Genomic DNA, 17661 nt, shown 5'->3' with positions numbered 1-17661 from the left:
ACAAATGCTAACGGCGCTAGTGCTAACAGCGCCAATGCTAACAGCGCTAATGCTAACGGCGCTAGTGCTAACAGCGCTAGTGCTAACAGCGCTAGTGCTAACAGCGCTAATGCTAACGGCGCTGTGGTCCCCACAGTTTATCAGTTTCCCTGATTCAGGGCCCGAATGGCCTGTGGGAAGAAGCTCCTCTTCAGCCTCTCTGTCTTGGTCTTCAGGGAGCGGAAGCGCCTCCCTGACCTCGACAGAGAGAAGAGTGTATTGTTGGGATGGATGGGGTCCTTCACAATTTTCCTGGCCTTGGTCTGGCACCGCTTGTAGTAGATGGTCTGCAGGTCAGGAAGTTCCGAGTGAGTGATGCGCTCTGCTGAACGCACTACCCTTTGGAGTGCTTGTCTGTCCTGCTTGGTGCTATTCCCAAACCAGACTGTGATGTTCCCCGTGAGGATGCTCTCGATAGTGCAGGTGTAGAAGTTCCGCAGTACCTTGGAGGGCAATCTGAAGTCCCTTAGGCGTCTGAGGTGGTAAAGACGCTGACGAGCCTTCTTTGCCAGGGAGCTGGTATGGCGGGACCAGGACAGGTCCTGCGAGATGTGAACACCAAGGTACCTGAAACTATCTACTCTCTCCACCGTGGTCCCACTGATCCTCACAGGTTGGTAGTGCCGCTCCTGCTTCTTGCTGCAATCCACGATCAGCTCCTTTGTCTTACTGACGTTTAGGAGGAGATTCTTTTCCTGGCACCAGTTTTCCAGGTGTTTAATCTCCTCCAGGTAGGCCCTCTCGTCGTTGTCCGAGATCAGACCCACGACAACGGTGTCGTCAGCAAACTTGACAATGATGTTAGAGCTGGAAGTGGCTGTGCAGTCGTAGGTGTACAGTGAGTAGAGCAGGGGGCTTAGGACACAACCCTGAGGAGCTCCAGTGCTGAGGGTGAGGGTGGTTGAGGAGCAGTTGCCCACCCGTACTGATTGTGGTCTGTCTGTTAGGAAGTTGGAGATCGAGTCGCACAGGGATGTATGCAGTCCTAGATTTCCCAACTTAGTAGTGAGTAGGGAGGGGATGATAGTGTTGAATGCTGAACTGTAGTCGACAAATAGCATTTTAACATAATTTCCCCTCCCTTCGTCCAGGTGAGTCAGTGTAGTGTGGAGCAGATGTTCAATCGCATCGTCAGTGGAGCGGTTGTGGCGATATGCAAACTGCAGTGGGTCCATGGAGGCTGGCAATGAAGATGTGATGAAGTCTCTGACTAGCTTTTCAAAGCACTTCATCACGACTGATGTGAGGGCGACAGGGCGGTAGTCATTGAGGTCGGAGGAGGGTCGAGGTTTCTTCGGGACGGGGACGATGGTGGACCGCTTGAAGCTGGACGGACAATACCGAGCGTCAGGGAGAGATTGAAGATGTCGGTAAATCGGGGCTAGCTGATCTGCGCAGGCTTTGAGGACCCTCCCGCAGATACCGTCTGGTCCCATCGCCTTCCTGGTATTCACCCTTTTAAACACTCTCCTCACGTCACTCTCCGTGATGATGAGAGGGCGCTGTTCTATGGTGGGCCCCGCGCATGTGCCATTGGCTGCGCCGATAGTGCCATTAGCACTAGCGCCGTTAGCATTAGCGCTGTTAGCATTGGCGCTGTTAGCACTAGCGCCGTTAGCATTAGCGCTGTTAGCATTAGCGCTGTTAGCATTGGCGCTGTTAGCACTAGCGCCGTTAGCATTTGTGCTGCTAGCATTAGCGCTGCTAGATGTAGCCTCGAAGCGAGCAAAGAATGTATTCAGCTCGTTCGCCAGAGACTCATCCGCACTCATCAGTCATCCGCACTCATCATTTTTATACACTCCTGCTCTTCCAGGCACTGACGCATGAAAACGAGGAAGGAAAACCTCTTGGAACATTTACTTATGACCAAGATGGAGAACCCATCCAGACCTAGCAACTTCCTGTAAGAAAGTTGTACAGTAACTCACCAAAATATAGAAAGATGGAAATATTTACACATCACTTTTTATTCCAATAATGTTAGCAGTGTTAATATTATTAATAATGTATTATTGGTGTTAGTGTATTTCATGTATTTATATATACTTTACTTTATATATACACTATAATCTTTTGTACTCAAGTTGATAACATTTATTGACACTTTGGCCCTTTAAAACATCTACAGTAATACAGCTCCCTCTGGTGGACAAATTAATGTACCACATCCCAAATGCATCTCCAAAGAAAAAGTTCAACATTGTTTCTCTGATCTTAGGCCAGTTTTGCTGCTGCTCCACTTAAGAATAAAAAAAAATTAGGGGCAAAAATTTGAACAACACTTGAGAAATAGCCCATAAATGGTGCCACACTAAGCTTGTAGTCTTCCAGCTTGCATGGAAGGAGAGCCTTCCATAGAAAAGCACTTATTAACACTCCAACATCCTATCTCTCAAACCTCATAGAAAATAACCAAAATAATACTGTATTCCTTTTTAGTACAATTGCACATCTACTTAGAAAAACTCTGCCCTCACACGTTTCTTAAGGAAATCCTATCCGAAGTAACTGAACATTTACTAAATTTAAGAACCTCCTCCTTGAACATTGGCTATGTTCCTAAACCATTCAAATTAGCAGTAATTAGACCACTTATCCAAAAATCTAACCTTGACCCATGTGAGCTGTCAAACTACAGGCCAATCTCAAATCTTTCATTTACTTCCAAGATCCTAGAAAAAAGCTGTAGCTCAGCAGCTAAGGTCATATCTGAATCAGAATCAGAAAAATGTAGGCTTTCAGTCAGGGTTTAGGCCTAATCATAGTACAGAGACCGCACTAATTAAAGTAGTTAATAACCTGTTGTTGGCTTCTGACCAGGATTATGTCTCTTTGCTTGTATTACTTGATCTGAGTGCAGCATTTGACACTATAGATCACATCATTTTACTACATAGACTCAAAAATGTTGTTGGGATTAGGGGAATAGCCCTTTCCTTATTTAAATCTTATCTAGCTGGTCGCTACCAGTTTGTTAACATAAATGGAGACTTCTCAGCATATAACAATGTTAGTTATGGTGTCCCACAATGATCTAGGGCCTTTGCTTTTTTCTTTATATATATGCTACCTCTAGGTGACATTATACATAAACACTGTTCTAGTTTTCATTGCTATGCAGATGATACTTAGCTATATTTCTTAGCCAAACTACGGGACCTATATCAGCTTAGTATTATTGACAAATGCATAAAGGACATCAGACATTGGATGTTGAGGTACTTTCTCTTACTTAATCCTGACAAAACAGAGGTGCATTTATTAGGCCCAGAGACAGCTAGGTCCTTACTCTCTAACTACTCAGTGAACATCAATGGTCTGCAAATCACATCTTCTCTAATTGTTAAAGATCTTGGAGCTGTTACGACCCTGTCTAGGCTGTGAGGCCATAACAAGGAAAAAGAAATACAAATGGCTAATATAATGGAAGTTGTGACAAAGTGAGCAGCAACAAAACAAACAGAAGCACAAATGGAGGGTGTTTTTCAGTGTATTTTACAAAGGTTATGCTTCATAAACAAACAAACAAACAAACCAACAATCAATCATGCTGGTGCAAATGTCTTCAGGAGTGACCCAAGCCAAATTAACAAACCAAACCCACACTAATTAAATAAAAATACACACTAACTAATCCTAGCAACACAAGAAACCTACCTAACATAAAAACATAGACAAAATGCACACCCAACAAAATTGGCAGTCACTCCCTGTCTCCTGGGAGTGGACTTTAAATGGTCGACACAGTTAGCTGAGAAACCCGCTAAGGAAAGGGGCGGAGTCTCAATCAGGTTGGAAATCCTGGCAGTGGATCTAGAACACATACACATACAAACACACACACACACACACACACACACACACACACACACACACACACACACACACACACACACACACACATCTCTCCGTAACACCCCTCCCCATAAGCGTGGACTTCCAGAGGATGTTCCAGCACACAAACAACAAAACATGCCCAAACCGACAACATCTGGAAAGAGCATCTGCCGCTACATTTTCTGAACCCTTTTTATGTTTGATGTCAATATTAAACACTTGGATGATCAGAGACCAACGCATTAAGCGTAGATTGGCATTAGCCATATTCTGCAAGAACACGAGCGGATTGTCATCAGTGTATATGGTGATGGGGTACGGATGACCACGAAGGTACACCTCAAAATGTTGTAACACTAGGAGGAGCGCAAGGGCCTCCTTCTCAATAGTGCTATAGGCCAGCTGATGTTTCACAAACTTTCTAGAAAAATAACAAATAGGGTGATCTAGACCTTGTGAGTCCTCTTGCAGGAGGACAGCATCGGCTGCACTACCACTGGCATCTACCTCAAGTGTAAAAGGACGAGTAAAATCAGGGGTTGCTAGAACAGGAGTGCTGAATCAGCTTTCACTGAGTCAAATGCATCTTGACAGGGTTGTGAACATTCAAAAGGGGTGGTGTCACAAAGCAAATTTGTGAGGGGTAAAACAACATCAGAGAAGTTCCTACAAAAGCAACGATAAAAACCTGCCATGCCCAAAAAGCGTCGGAGTTGTCTTTTGGTCTCTGGGGCAGGAAAAGACTTGATTGCTTGTACTTTGGCATCAACGCACACTACCACAACCCACCAGTTTCCCCAAGTAGGCAACCTCACTCTTACCAAAATCACATTTTTCAAGATTAAGCACAAGGGAGGCATCCAATAGCTTCTTAAAAACAAGATCAAGCAACTGTACATGTTGTTCCCAAGTGTTAGTATACACAACCACATCATCCAAATAGACTTCACAGTTAGGCACGTCACCTAAAATCATAGTCATCAAACACTGAAAGGTAGAAGAGCATTTTAAGACCGAAAGGCATTACCGTATATTGTAGAAAACAGTCAGGGGTAGCAAATGCCAAAATGTCAGATGCATGAGAGGTTAATGGAGCTTGCTAATATCCCTAAATTAAATCAAGCTTACTTACAAATCTAGCTGAACCCCATCTTATCCACACAATCCTCCATTCTAGGCATTGGGAAGGAATCAGAAACAGTAACTGCATTTATTTTTCTGTAGTCAGTGTAGAAGCGGTATGTGCCATCTGGTTTTAGCACCAGAAACCATGGGGAACATCAGGGACTAACACTAGGGATAGCAAGATGATTTTCTAACAAATACTTGGTTTCTTGATTTAGCAATGTACATTTCTGGGGATTGGTGTGATATGGGTGTTGTCTAATGGGTGAATGAGAATCAACATCAATGTCATGCTGAAGGACAGTCGTACGAGTGGAAACGTCTAAAAATAATGTGAGGTATTTCTGAATGAGACTGCTGATGAGAGTGCTCTGGGTGAAGGCTTAGACTCCAGGGGCTCATCGTCATTGGAGTTTCCTGATTCCATTTCCAACCCCAAAAGTGGGATCCTCGTGGAGGGACTCCTTCACCTTCATTGAAGGGTACATAAAGCGGTCAGAATCCACGTTTGACCAGAGACTACTGTTGTCATAGTCCTCATCCATGCCATAATCCTCATAACTGTCCCGATATTCCGGTTACGTAAAACACTCCAGATTCACCATTCTGACTGCCAGGAAGGGCAGGCAGGATTCCACAGTGTCTGACCGTGGATCTCCAGGCCCTCTCTAAATATCTCAGTGGAGCTTTCACCCTCTGCACTGGCATGGAGCGTGCCCACTACTATGAAGAATTCCTTCACATGGGTTGGATTGGGACGGTTACGTCACTTCCTTACCTTTTTTTTCCAGAGGCAGGATGCAAAGGCGAGTCATTGTATAAACACAGATGTTTAATGAACATGACAAAAATGAAACCAAAGCACAAAGTACTACTCAGTGATGAGACAAAAAACACAACAAGCAATAAGCAGTTTGTGCACATTGACACGGTGCATATAGGGTCAAACACCGACAAAGACCAACAACTAACCAGGACCTTAAATATACACATTAACAACGGAGATAACCAGAGACAGGTGTGACACATGGGTGGGGTGTGGCAATGAAGACACACACACGTGACGTCAAACAAACAGCGAGGAGCCTAGGAGGAGGGGGCCGTGCCATGACAGTGTATATTTATATATGTGACATCTGCTCTGATCTTTGCTGTTGGATCCAGTTAGGAGAGTGGAGGGGAGCAAGGTGACTCCCATGATGTTGAGCGCCACCAATCAGACTTATTTACTTTAAATTTAATGTTTAGTGTTGTTAAATGGTTGATTTGTATGTGCGTGTTAGTTTAGTCCTTTCACATTAATTTATAGAAATCCAAAATCAATATTAAATCCACAAGTCTTTTACTTTGACCTTTTCTCAGATAATAAAATTTTGTTTTTTTGTTAATCACTTCAGTTACACCATAAAAAATAATCATCACACAGTACACAATAGAACTGCACTGTTCTCTTTTAACTTTTGTGTTGTGTTTGGGTTTTAAGTACTAACTTTGTGCTATGCAGACAAAAAAAAAAAAAGGAAAAAGTGCTGAATAAGCAGATGGTTATTTAGATGCTCATTATTAAGAACATTGTCATGTTTCAGGCATTTATGACCCAAACCAGACTGTGTAGTCATGCCGTTAGCCAGCTGTCAGGTCACTGAGGTCTGGATCCAGCTAATTTCTTTAGAGCTCAAAATACAAATGTAAGCTAAATACAACTAGATTAAAAAAAAATCTTGTGGTTGACAAGTTGTCCTACATGATGAGTGCATTCTGAATTCAGATTAAACTTAATAAGTGTCCATTGTGTGAGAAAAGGTATTAGCGCAGCCCCATGCATCATCAGCGCTTCAACTAACATCAGTTGTTGGCCTCTAAAGTAAAAGCAACATGTTAAACATGTAGCATGATAGACATGTAGATTAAAAAATGTTAAATATGCATACTCTAGTCATGATGAATACTAGCCTATTTCTTTCTTATTAGTAGGTTAGCTAACGTTTCTCACAACTGTTTAAAAACAACGGTTTAAATAACAGTAAGTCTATGAAACATAGAAGTTACAGGGGTGGTTGATCAAAACAATCCAGTCAGATTTGTTTCTAAGACCCCTTGTTTGTATTTGTTTGTAAGTGAATTAAGATGTTAGGACCTTAGAAGCATCAGGGTTAGGATTAATCTTAGGGTTAGTATAAGGAAAAGCAAGCAGATATAAGGACTACACTAAATTAAAAAAGGAGATCAGGTCAAAGTCGATTACAGTCATATCACGAGTAGGGCGTAAGCACTGATTTAGCCAGGAATTCAGCAGGACACTTCACAACAAAGTTAGTAATGCTATAAAATGTCATATAAGATATAATTGGTTCAATAATAGTACAGTAACAATTTTGAAGAGAACCACAACTGAGGCATACAAGGGCTAATTTTTTTGTATATCTGTATCGGCGTAAGTCCTGCCCACTAGCCTTTCTCCGCTCAGACGTAGATCACCCTCACCTGAATACTGATTAATTACACCTGTCTCTCATTTCGGTTTCTTTTATAACCTCCCTTTTCCGATAGTATCCTCACAAAGTATTGTATTTTCATGTATAGCAAGCGTTTCTTGATTCTGTTGCTTTTCCCCTAGACAATGCCTCACTCTTAGTACCTTAGACAACCTCGGATTCTGTCTTCTGGTTTGGACTTTGGACTGTGCCCTTGACTCTCCTCTTCACCATTCCCTTCCCGTTTATGACTACCCTTCTATTTTACCTCACAACTCCTTCCCGCCTGTACTGAAAATAAACTCTTGCATTTGGATCCACACTTAGCTGTGTCCTGACATCCTTGTATGACGCACTTACATACGTGTGACCCACCTTGCCCAGACCACGTGAGGCTGTTGTGCATGCAGATATCAGGAGCACACGCAGTGAACTTATTCCAAGGCTCTACTTCACAAAAGGAGCAGACCGTGGTATGGAAACTTAAAGGTGTGGGGGGTGCACCCAAAACATTCTTGCCCCAGTTCTGACAATTCTGATCTGTGGAACCAGTGAGGATTTATTAGGACACCTTCAATTTCTTCTCTCTTTGCATACAAGTGTAGACTTATTCAAGCTTTGGTGTATACAATGAATCCTTTTTCTATCTAATTTAATCTTATTTATTCAAAAGAGAATAGGTCTCCTGATAACGTTATGTAACAGCTTCCCAAATGGTTTTATTGTTGATAGATTTCTTCTTTTTTATTTGTAAATTTGGGATTCCAGAGAACAATGTATTGCAATGTTTTCCTGTTGTTTTTCTATCCTTTATATTTCATTTTCTTAAAATCATACTATATGGAGCTGTCTTTAATCGTATTAGCTTTTCAAAGCTTCAAATGTGAAGTTTTACAATCATTTTTGTAGACATTTGTTAATCCCAGTTACCTCACTCTTTCTTGCATTATGCACTGGCTCACCATATCACTTTATGTGACAGTTTCTCTTCCGAAAGCTTGCCTGAACGTTGGCATATTTTGACAGTTTTCAGTCTGTTCTGCCTTGCTTTCCTTTATGCAGTTTTCCAAGCTTGGTTAAATATGTGGGTTCAGAGCTGGAATAAATACTAACATACCCATTAAAGATGCTCCTACATGATGCAGTGTGTCTTTCCATTTTTTATTTTTGTTCATTTATTTTTTTGGCAACTAATAAGTTAAAAACAATTTGCAGACGCTTCAATACTGAACAAAGCAGAATAACCCCATACATTTTTTGATAGTTTACATCAGTGTCCAGGATACATTCCAAGAACAGATCTTAAGCTTTTCAGCATTTGGCAGGTGCTCTTATTCAAAGCAAATTACATTTTAAAGCAAATTCTAGCTGGTTATTAATTAATAGGTCTTTTTTATTGCTGTACATCAAAAAAGCTGTAATACCAATAATATATAAGAATCTTTCTAAAAGAGCAAGAATTTGCCTCTTAAAAACAAGACATGCCTCTCTTGTCTGCATCAAAATTTCTGTTTGTCTTAAAAGTCAAATCCTAAAACCTTAGCAGGTTACTTGTGCACAACCAGAATTTTTGATGCACTTTGTTCCTCACTGCACTAGTGCTCTGCATATGTAAAAATGAAGACCCAGAACATGCAAAGATGTCATCAAAATATAGAATAGTTGTTTTGAGGAATCTAAAATCTATGATTGTCAATATTTGTTTATCACAGCATAATCACAGCTGCTAGCTGGTGTAACTAGTTAAGAGTGCATTTTGACCAATATCTACCTAAAGTAAGCTACTTTGAGTGGTTAACTACCTAACTTAGCTATTTCCTTTACTTAGCTATTTTGTCCTGACATGTTTGAATCAAAAACGAAATGAAAATCTATCCTGATTGTTTGCTGAATCAATTCTTGATGATTCAGGGTAGCTAGCTAACCTAGTGAATTTAGCCACCTGGTCAAAGTGTAAAAGCTATGATTATTAAGGTTGTCTGCCAGATTTAATTAAAAAAAAGAAAGAAACAAGTTCACATGAAATCGGCCTTAATGAAGACATTGCTTTAGCCAAAGAAATCTAATCATTTCCAATGTACCATTACAGGAGGAGAAAAAACGCCAAAATCTAGGTTGAAGTTTAAGGTAGCATGTTAACTAATCATTGGCATGTGAGAGACTATAACAGCTGATACCTGCTTGTAAAGTGTCCTTGAGTCTGAGAAAGGTGCTATATAAATTTTAATAATAATAATAATAATAGCTAGCAAGATTAAACAAAAAGCATCAGGGAGATGAGGAAGAAAATATGTTACTCACAGGTTTGTCAGCATGGGGAGATTTACATGTGGGTTCTTATAATGCGCCACATAAAAAAGTGAACGGAGCTCGAATGATGTGATATTGTTAAGGGACTGAGGGGGCAAAACATTCAATTAATATTAGAAATACAAGAAATTTTATACACATTTACCGTGTATATGTGAATGGTTTATACATTGAAAAAATGCATCAAAAACAAATAAGATGAACAGTTGCATAGCTGGATAGGCCTAATATATTAATGGACAGAACACCGGAGCTTTTTGCCGAAGCAACGTCTGCGCTTGAGAGGAAATAAGATATTTTAACTTACACTAACTATCAATCAAAAGGTCCAGTAATACACAGCCCAGTAGTACATTTTAGTAATGCTAAAACGAGACAGCCGTGTTTATGTCGTCACACCTGCTGTTTGTGACGTCACAGAAGGAGATATATAAAAAGGCTTAACTGGCGTCATGGTTACCATTTTGACAGAGTGTGCAAACTGGACAAACCAAACTACGAACTACAAGGATATTCAACAATTGTTATTTCACATTTTCCTGTGGATAAATTGGATTATTGTCAGTTATAGATTTCTCCGATATCAAAGGTAGGCCTAACTATCCTCTTTAAGGCAAACTGGGAAACGTCTATATGAAAAGAATGCATAAAGGAAATAATTTCCATGTGTTATTTAGATTGAGACGTCGTGTGTTTATATACAAAGCGTATTATTTCTCTTGAAAAGTGCTGGGTTTGGGATTCGTTTCTGATGTCCCTTAAATTCGCATCCCTTTTATCATCGATGGCACGTGCGTTCACTTAAATCAGCGCTTGGTCTAAAAGGAAGAACGTCCACATTTATGGCATTTGTATACTTGTCGGTGTCGAAAAGTATCAGCAATGTAGTTTAAGATATATTTGTAATACAACTTTTGTATTTTGATTAAAATTCATTTTCGTTTCACGAAATATCAGTTGCGCTGCGTTTTGACATTGTGTGAAATTTTAGGAGTTTTCAGATTATAATCATGAACGTTTTCAGATTCTGTCCTTAGAAACACGATGACTAAAACATGTGTGTTACTTAAATTAATTAATAAATGAAGGAAAGATTGCTTGTAGATGAAACATTAACATTTTTACTTGCAAAAAGTGTTGGGGATAAAAATAGCCATTTAAGAATGTTACAATCTGATTTTCAACCGTAGTGACATTTATTAGACACAAAAGATTAGTAATCAACGGTAACTGCACTCATATGTAACAAACCATTGCAGCGTGAACATAGGGACAGGCAGAAACACACATAACGAGTACAACCAGTAAACAATGAACAATAATACTAACACGAACGTGTACACATGTACGATGACCGACATCGAACGAAACACACACAGTTTAGAGGTATAATTTAATATTTATTTGTAAAGTATTTAAAGATTTTATATATTTTCTGGTTTTCCACAGTGAGATCATCATGAGGGGAACAGGAAGTACAAAGAAGAACTTCTTCCCTGATGTGAAGACCATCCCAGCTCCACAAAAAAGCCCTACAGAGGCAATGGCCAACCCAAATATTTCTCCTTTTCATTTCGTTAATTCGCACAGAGGAGGAAGCAGCATCTATTTCCCAGAAATTTCTGGAGTGCCCCAGAGGAAGCAATATAAACCTCAAGTCTCTCAAAACCTGAGAAAATCTGGCACGGGCATAACATTAGCGGCACTGCTGAAGGCCACGGATGTAAAAAATGGTGGAAAGTCAACAGGCAGACTCCTGGATGAAGGTCAGCGATGCAGCAAATCTCGGTTCCCTTCTCTGGTTGTAGAGCCACACACCAAGAGCAGTGCTGTGAGTGTGAAGGCTGATCACACTCCACCAGCTCCATCCATCTCAAGGCTACCCGCCCTCCACCCAAAGCTGGCTGCTCTCAAACAAAAAAGCCCAAAGCCTGCTGTGACCCTGCATGTCCCCCACAAACATGTCAGGGAAGTCCCAGGAAAGGTGCAGGACAAGCACAGTGAGGTGAACTCCACATTTTACACCAGGCCAGAAGTGGGTGAGGTCCTCTACCAGGACCTGGAGAGGCTAACGTCAGCCCGTCAGTGTGCCTCCAAGGTCGAAGCTTCCCAGCACCAGTATGACCTGAGCTGCCACAAACCGCTGCTCATCAGGAGGGCGACCTTACATAAGGTAGAGAGCAGAGCTGCGCGCCCAGCTCCGCCTGCCCCCTCCCTGGTGCCACGTCGCAACCGTGTGCCCCGGCCATGCAAGACTGAGGATAAAAACAAGAGGCAGGACAAGTGCCAGGATGGCCAGGCTGCCTCTACTTCCCCTGGAGCCAAAGAAACAGCTGTCGTGAAGATTTATTTCTCTCTGTTGTTAACAGGGAGAAGGAACTGTGGGCTTGACCAGTTGGGACAACAGACAGGTGAGCATAGGGGCATCAATGGTTTAAAAAAAATGACTTCTTTTGACATTTATTTCACCATCGAATACTAGAGTATTGAGTATTGAGTCAGATTTGTTTTATTTGTCTATTGTGTCTCAGCACCTGCACCAGTGCATGTGAAATGAATGGACTTCACCTGCTCTGTAGATGACCACAGTCAGTTGCCTTACAGCCTTTGTAAGCAACAGAAACCTTCAGGGCCATGTTTGCACATTTGCTCTCCAACCTGAGATTGTCTGACATCCAGCATTCCTAACACTTATTACTTCCTGAGAGAGAAAAAAATAAATAAAAAAATCTTTAAATAAATGCAATTTTAAATGTATGCAGAGATGTTTTTCTGTGATATTTCTGTTTCAGTTATCTTGAGTGTGTGTAAAAATGGGTGTAAGTTTGTTATCTTTCTTCACAACTGCTTCCTCTCCAACATACATATACTTGTGTTCTTCTTTCTACTGGACAAATACAACACACATTACATTTACTTTGACTTAAAGCACAAAGTTACACATTTGACTCTTGGTCTCTTCTGATTCAGCAAACACCAGTTCTCTCTCTCTGAACTGGCCTATAGCACTATTGAGAAGGAGGCCCTTGCGCTCCTCCTAGTGTTACAACATTTTGAGGTGTACCTTGGTGGTCTTCCGGGCCCCATTACCATATACACTGATCACAATCCGCTCGTGTTCTTGCAGAATATGGCTAATGCCAATCAACGCTTAATGCGTTGGTCTCTGATTAAACAAGTGTTTAATATTGACATCAAACATAAAAAGGGTTCAGAAAATGTAGTGGCAGATGCTCTTTCCAGATGTTGAAGTTTTGGGCATGTTTTGTTGTTTGTGTATGGGGAAGGGTGTTACGGAAAGGTGTGTGTGTGTGTGTGTGTGTGTGTGTGTGTGTATGTGTATGTGTTCTAGATCCACTGCCAGGATTTCCAACATTTTTGAGTCTATGTACTAAAATGATGTGATCTATATTGTCAAATGCTGCACTCAGATCAAGTAATACAAGCAAAGAGACATAATCCTGGTCAGAAGCCAACAACAGGTTATTAACTACTTTAATTTGTGCTGTCTCTGTACTATGATTAGGCCTAAACACTGACTGAAAGCCTACATTTTTAGTAAAGGTTCAGTTACTTCGGGTAGGATTTCCTTATGAAACGTGTGAGAGCAGAATATTTCTTAGTAGATGTGCAATTGTACTAAAAAGAAATATAGCATTATTTTAGTTATTTTCTATGAGGTTTGAGAGATAAGATGTTGGAGTGTTAATAAGTGCTATTCTATGGAAGGCTCTCCTTCCATGCAAGCTGGAAGACTACAAGCTTAGTGTGGCACCATTTATGTTCTATTTTTCGAGTGTTGTACAAATTTTTGCCCCTATTTTTTTTTTTTTTTATTATTATTCTTAAGTGGAGCAACAGCAAAACTGGCCTAAGATCAGTGAAACAATGTTGAACTTTTTCTTTAGAGATGCATTTGAGATGTGGTACATTAATTTGTCCACCAGAGGGAGATGTATTACTGTAGATGTTTTAAAGGGCCAAAGTGTCAATAAATGTTATCAACTTGAGTACAAAAGATTATAGTGTATATATAAAGTAAAGTATATATAAATACATTCAATACACTAACACCAATAATACATTATTAATAATATTAACACTGCTAACATTATCGGAATAAAAAGTGATGTGTAAATATTTCCATCTTTCTATATTTTGGTGAGTTACTGTACAACTTTCTTACAGGAAGTTGGTAGGTCTGGATGGGTTCTCCATCTTGGTCATAAGTAAATGTTCCAAGAGGTTTTCCTTCCTCGTTTTCATGTGTCAGTGCCTGGAAGAGCAGGAGTGTATAAAAATGATGAGTGCGGATGAGTCTCTGGCGAACGAGCTGAATACATTCTTTGCTCGCTTCGAGGCTACATCTAGCAGCGTTAATGCTAGCAGCACAAATGCTAACGGCGCTAGTGCTAACAGCGCCAATGCTAACAGCGCTAATGCTAACGGCGCTAGTGCTAACAGCGCAAATGCTAACAGCGCTAATGCTAACAGCGCTAGTGCTAACAGCGCCAATGCTAACAGCGCTAATGCCAACGGCGCTAGTGATAATGGCACTATCGGCGCAGCCAATGGCACATGCGCGGGGCCCACCATAGAACAGCGCCCTCTCATCATCACGGAGAGTGACGTGAGGAGAGTGTTTAAAAGGGTGAACACCAGGAAGGCGATGGGACCAGACGGTATCTGCGGGAGGGTCCTCAAAGCCTGCGCAGATCAGCTAGCCCCGGTATTCACCGACATCTTCAATCTCTCCCTGACGCTCGGTATTGTCCCGTCCAGCTTCAAGCGGTCCACCATCGTCCCCGTCCCGAAGAAACCTTGACCCTCCTCCGACCTCAATGACTACCGCCCTGTCGCCCTCACATCAGTCGTGATGAAGTGCTTTGAAAAGCTAGTCAGAGACTTCATCACATCTTCATTGCCAGCCTCCATGGACCCACTGCAGTTTGCATATCGCCACAAGCGCTCCACTGACGATGCGATTGCACATCTGCTCCACACTACACTGACTCACCTGGACGAAGGGAGGGGAAATTATGTTAAAATGCTATTTGTCGACTACAGTTCAGCATTCAACACTATCATCCCCTCCCTACTCACTACTAAGTTGGGAGATCTAGGACTGCATACATCCCTGTGCGACTGGATCTCCAACTTCCTAACAGACAGACCACAATCAGTACGGGTGGGCAACTGCTCCTCAACCACCCTCACCCTCAGCACTGGAGCTCCTCAGGGTTGTGTCCTAAGCCCCCTGCTCTACTCACTGTACACCTACGACTGCACAGCCACTTCCAGCTCTAACATCATTGTCAAGTTTGCTGACGACACCGTTGTCGTGGGTCAGATCTCGGACAACGACGAGAGGGCCTACCTGGAGGAGATTAAACACCTGGAAAACTGGTGCCAGGAAAATAATCTCCTCCTAAACGTCAGTTAGACAAAGGAGCTGATCGTGGATTGCAGCAAGAAGCAGGAGCGGCACTACCAACCTGTGAGGATCGGTGGGACCACGGTGGAGAGAGTAGATAGTTTCAGGTACCTTGGTGTTCACATCTCGCAGGACCTGTCCTGGTCCCGCCATACCAGCTCCCTGGCAAAGAAGGCTCGTCAGCGTCTTTACCACCTCAGACGCCTAAGGGACTTCAGACTGCCCTCCAAGGTACTGCGGAACTTCTACACCTGCACTATCGAGAGCATCCTCACGGGGAACATCACAGTCTGGTTTGGGAATAGCACCAAGCAGGACAGACAAGCACTCCAAAGGGTAGTGCGTTCAGCAGAGCGCATCACTCACTCGGAACTTCCTGACCTGCAGACCATCTACTACAAGCGGTGCCAGACCAAGGCTAGGAAAATTGTGAAGGACCCCACCCATCCCAACAATACACTCTTCTCTCTGTTGAGGTCAGGGAGGCGCTTCCGCTCCCTGAAGAGCAAGACAGAGAGGCTGAAGAGGAGCTTCTTCCCACAGGCCATTTGGGCCCTGAATCAGGGAAACTGATAAACTGTGGGGACCACCACCACCACCATGTAACATGACTGTATACATCTGTATATATAGATTTAGATTTATACTCAATTACCCTGTTACACAACAACTGTAGATATGGTATTATACAAAATGGATCTGTACATTCTGTAGATTGTGTACATATATACCCAACCATATACATTGTACATTGTGTATATAATCATAATATACATATATTGTACATACATTGTTAATATATTTTTGTACATACATAGAATATATATATTTATCTGCATATATATATTTTTTCTCTATGCACCCCTGTTTCTCTTCCTCAGTTTAGACAGAGCACTCTCCACCATTTCACTGCGTGTTATACTGTGTATGACTATGTATGTGACGAATAAACCGAACTTGAACTTGAACTTGAACTTGAAATGTGAAAACATTACACCCTGGATCCCCTTAAAAAGGAGCAGCTCTATCACGAGATGACAGGGCAACTTATTAATTAAATAATTTGGTGGTGTGTGTGTGTGTGTGTGTGTGTGTGTGCGGGTGTGTGTGTGTGTTTTTCACGACTCACATGAACGGTGAAGTCCTTGGGAGCAATGTTGATGTGTCCAGTGGATGACAAGTTATGAGGGATGTGTTCCAAGGTAATGTGAGTAATGTTTGGGGACCACGGAATGCCCAACACTTAACAGGGTAGGCCCCAGGCTGGAGAGAAAGAGAGAGAGAGAGAGAGAGAGAGAGAGAGAGAGAGAGAGAGAGAGAGAAGAATTTTGAAACAGTGGGTTTATTAACACTATTAACAGTATATGTTCTAGCACACAGGAGGCATCCAATAAACGTGTGTGGTTTCAGTCCTGCATTGACTCTTCAGCCAGTGAGAGTACTCACATCCAGAGGGGCTCGGACAGGTGTGTGAACGTGTGTGGTATCAATCAGTGACTAAGGAGAACCAGTCCCGTGCTCCTGTAAAAAAAAAATAACACACCCATCACTAAAGTCCCTGTGAGCTACACATGTCACTAACATGCCAGTTATCAAAACATTTCTTACCAATATATCTGCTGTCATTTCCTAACTGCTACCAGCAGACCTGTCAGCTTACACTGCATCGTTACATGTGCGTTTCTGTCATTGTGTCTTTTGTGTGTTGAGTACAAATGTTTTTTTTCCCCACACAGGAGCTCGGACATGAGATGATTTGATATGTAGTGACTCAGAAATGCAGACTCACCGAAAAGCAGCAAGAGGAGGAAGAGGAAGATAGCCTTCCTCACATATGCAGTGTGTCTGTGGAGAGACAGAGGGAGAACATAGCAATGCAGAGTACAGAGTTGTATTCACAAACACAAACATGCGCATACACACCCATGTACACACATATACACATTCATATGCACAAACACAAACTTACCTGCTGAGCAGAAAAACATCAAGCACAGAGATTCCAGAGGTCAGGCTGTGCCATGCTGTTCCCAGCCACCAGTAGAGCAATGCAAAGGCATGAGCTAAACAAACAAACAAATATCATTAAAACAAGTGATAATGATGCTTTGTCCGTAGTAAACACAGAATGCAGCAGAAAGTAAACATTTTATGAAAACATGGGACATGTTGATGCTACTGCAGTACTAATTTACTACTGCTTTAGTATTTTTTAGTATAACTATAGTATAGTTTTAGAATAGCTTTAGTATAGCATTAAAGCCACTTTAACACTGCTTTAGTAACAGTTCAGTGAAGTACAATGAAGCAAATTCAATTGGACCGGGGGAGTTGGAGGTGGAATTATGTATTTAGTGCATATGAGGTATACGATGAGTATTAAGTAAATGAATTGATGTATTGACAATATGCTTAAAAAGTTTATTACAGCAATTCTAA

At 41.7% G+C, this 17661-nt stretch overlaps 1 long non-coding RNA gene across 1 annotated transcript in view; it reads right to left on the bottom strand.

The window, feature by feature from the left end:
* Positions 1 to 17661, bottom strand: part of LOC145652859 (uncharacterized) — a 185152-nt gene that overhangs the window by 141426 nt on the left and 26065 nt on the right. The window lies entirely within an intron of this gene.

The sequence above is a fragment of the Electrophorus electricus genome, chromosome 21 (assembly GCF_041902795.1).
Source record: "Electrophorus electricus isolate QZ-2024a chromosome 21, ASM4190279v1, whole genome shotgun sequence".
Lineage (NCBI taxonomy): Eukaryota > Metazoa > Chordata > Actinopteri > Gymnotiformes > Gymnotidae > Electrophorus > Electrophorus electricus.
This window is presented reverse-complemented; position numbering and strand designations above follow the sequence as displayed.